Here is a 3,982-nt window from a genome sequence, read left to right on the forward strand (position 1 = left end):
TCTGCAAGATATAAAAAACATAAAAAGGTTTTCCTTTTTAAATCAAATGAAGTTGTTTGAAAGAGTTTATTTGAGTAGTTTTCCAGATATTTTCTGAGATGTTGGTCCACTTCATGAAGAAGGAAAGCAGTCGTGTGAATCCATATGATTTCAGTGGATTCACACGATGGACCGCTGTACGTTAGGCTGACTGTAGTCTGTGAAGGCTAACAAACATGACGGAAGTCTCAGAGCAGATGTTCAGGTGGAAATATAAAAGTGAACCTGCTACTATGCAAAGAAAAGTGAAGGAACAAGAAAGACAACTATCAATTAGCTCTAAAGTTATTGTTCAATAATCCAGGTATAAAATGGTTCGGTGGTTCAGAATCAGTTTTGTTTGATGGTTCCTCAGATTGAAGAAGTCCGTTGGATGACGGACAAAATGTCTCAGCACAAAAAAGTGACCATCCAGATGACTTGACTGAACATTGGTGGATTTTATACCTGGATTATTGAGCATGGACTTTGGTGTTTTGAACCACTTTGACATGACTGTCTTAGAGGAGTTGATGAGCGAGAGGGCGTATCCCAGAGGCAATCTCAGCACCAGCAAACTGGTGTTTTTCCACCGTGGAGTTTGCTGTTGGTGGAGAATCAGTTTTGTTTGGTGGTTCCTCACATTGAAGAAGTCCGTTGCGACGGACGAAACGTCTCAGCACAAAAAAAGAAATCATCCAGATGACTTGACTCAACATTGTTGTATCAACTAGCTGTCTATCATGGTGCACTAAGATTCTCAACTGGCTGTAACTACCGTACCCATCACTGCACCCTGTATTCACTGGTTAACTGGACATCGTTAACTTCTTGCAGACTCTCCCACTGGTACATTTTGGAGTGAGACAGTTCGGTTAGCTTCGTTAGCTTCGGAGCTCCACTACATGTTATAATATCTGGACTAGTTCAAGTACCTGATATTATACTTAATTTAAACGGGTTCTCTCTTTTTCGAGCTACTTGACAGATATGTGACAGAGATCAGTGACGTGAGACGTTAATTTTCTTTGACCCATCAAATGAATGCGGTCATTTATTAACAGAATCAAAGTTTAACATCAAACATTGTACACGTGATTATTCTGATTGAAGCAATAACACAGCTTAATTACAACAGACATTTATGAAAATATCTGGATGATTTACTGGCAAGATAGAAGAGTTTTAAAGATGGGAAATGAAGTTTAAATGGAGAGGGAAAGATGGATGAGGGAATATGTGTCTGTATCAGAACGGCACTCTCCATTCGATCCCAGCTTCACCTCGGTACACTTAGGTAGTGGAAATCGACTCTTTACCTGTAGAAGATGTCTCCACGGGTACGGAGTTCCATTTAACGCCACCTTTCCAGCGTCTCCGTAGGAACAGCTGTGAATCGTCCGAAGTAGTGACGGTACTTCGTTCAACACACGTTCACCTCCCGGGTGGGCTCACATATGTCTATAATTCAGCCAATGTTATAGATTTTAAGATGCTGTGTGGTAACCATTAAGAGTTAGCTATTACACAGTTTGTCTGTTAGCAAAATATCTCATGAGCCAGTGTATAGATTTTAATGACACTTCAGAAAGTAATAAATGGGTGTACATCTATCACTAATAACTTTTGAAGACCCACTTAACATCCATCCATCCATCCATCCATCCATCCATCCATCCATCCATCCATCCATCAATCCATCCATCCATCCATCCATCCATCCATCCATCCATCCATCCATCCATCCATCCATCCTCTTTGCCCAGTTCTTCCTTTCTGGGTCATAGGGGTCACTGGTGCCCATATTCAGCAATCACTGTGCGAGAGATCTCCAGTCCACCACAGGGACACATAGAGACAAACGAGATAAACAACCATTCACTCTCTCACTCTCGGACAATTTAGAGTTACCAATCAGCCTAACATGCATGTTTTTGGTCTGTGGGAGAAAACCCACACAGCACGGAGGGAGCATGCAAACTCCACCCTGAAGAGTCCTGGGCCAGGATTTGTTCCGGCGACCGTCTCGCTGAGAGGCAGCAGCTCTGCCAACTGTGCCACCGTGCCCCTCCCCCATTTAACATTTAAATGTTAAGTCGATCACTAATAAACGTTTATAGTCCAATGTAACGTTTTCCATTTAAGATAAATAATTCTGAGTATTCTGTTTAAACCCATTTAAAGTTGAGGGTCATGAGGCGACAACATAAAATGACGACGCTCCACTGAATCAGCTACAGTGTTCCCACGAAGGAGAAAATAATAACTGGAGAACGTGTTCAATCATTTTATTCATCAGGAATTATTTTACAATGAAACAGAAACTGCAAAGACCTTTTTAAAAGTGAATTATACATTTTCAAAGTCTCATTTCAAAGTCAGTCACCACCTTCTCACAGTTTTGAAAACCATGTGATAAAAAGGAAAATGATGTAATAATGGACACCAGACGTCTGTGTTCTGCTCAGGACTTTCACATGAACACAACATACCAAACATGAACACAACATATCAAACATGAACACAACATATCAAACATGAACGCAACATGTCAAGTTGTAAAAGTCTTTCAGCTGTCCTCAGAACGATGCTGCCACGGTGCCGGCACAACGATACACACATTTACACAGCTTGTCGACATCTTTTTATAAATCGTGTTGACATGTGAGCCCAGCTCAGACAAACAGCAGGATGTATTATCCAGTCACGTTTGTGAACGTAACAACGAAATATTCACGTTTTATTTTTTCTTCGAGCAGTTACATTCAAGCCCGAACGATACATTTGATGGTTATACTGCACTTATTGAAATTAATTCATAAACTGTACGACGCACAGGCTGCAACGTGAGCGTGTTGTTCATGTACACCTGCTTCAGCGGCTACAAGAACAATACATCATTAATGCAGATATTACATGTTAGAAACTCCCAAAGGCACTTAACATCTACTTTCCACTCAAACTGTTTGTACACGGGGGGGTTGTGTTTGATTGATTGTCTACATGTATGGATCTATTTTTAACTGATAGAATTTGATCGGTTAAATTTATACAAAAATCACCACGACTTTTGATCCAATCCGTAGTTTAACAACCCCTTAAAGCCAAATTTATCTCGTTACGAAGATTATAAAGAACAAAAAGGACGTGACACGTGCGCTAAAGCCAAGAATGCTCTGCACGTTGAAGTAGAGAAACACTGGAACAAATATCGATGGTGAGAGCTGCCATCTTGCTTCCTGTTATTTCAAACCACTTAGCTAGTATTCAATAAAATACCACGTTATGTATTCCTTCTAGCTAAAGTACTTTAAGAACCAGAACTCTAGAATCAGTGTTCTGTAGTTAGTTGCACTCAGACTAAAAACACAAACTTAAATAGTTTTTCCCTCATAATTCTAGAAATATTAAGGCTTTAAATAACACGCACTTAAATGAGCTTTTGTCAAGCCTGTACTCTAATTCACTTATATTTAGTATATTTTACCAATGAAAAGAGGAAAAGCAGATATTTTTGATTTATAAATTACGTCTGTGACAGCATACACAATAAACAGATAAAAGATACATAGTTTTCATGTAATTGTTTAGTTTGGCATAATATTCATCTAAAAATGAAATACTGCATTCTTTAATGTCTGTCACTCCCTGACAACACTTCATATGACAGGCAGACAAAAAGACAAAGTAGAAAGAAAGCCTCAGACAAACAAGCAACGAATAATAAGCTGTTTATAAAAACTGTCCTGAACGATGAAGCATCGACTCGTCGTTAATTCACTTCATGTGTCTGCGGTGATTCACGTCAAATATAAGACGAGTTTTAAAAAGTCTTCACCTGCTCGTTAAAAAGATCATTCTAAGCTCACATACATCTATCATCCATTCATCATCCATCATCCATTCATTCAACATCCATCATCCATTCATCATCTGTTCATCCATCCATCATCCATTCATCATC

This window comes from Nematolebias whitei, chromosome 19 (genome assembly GCF_014905685.2).
Source record: "Nematolebias whitei isolate Nwh7 chromosome 19, NemWhi1, whole genome shotgun sequence".
Taxonomy (NCBI): domain Eukaryota; kingdom Metazoa; phylum Chordata; class Actinopteri; order Cyprinodontiformes; family Rivulidae; genus Nematolebias; species Nematolebias whitei.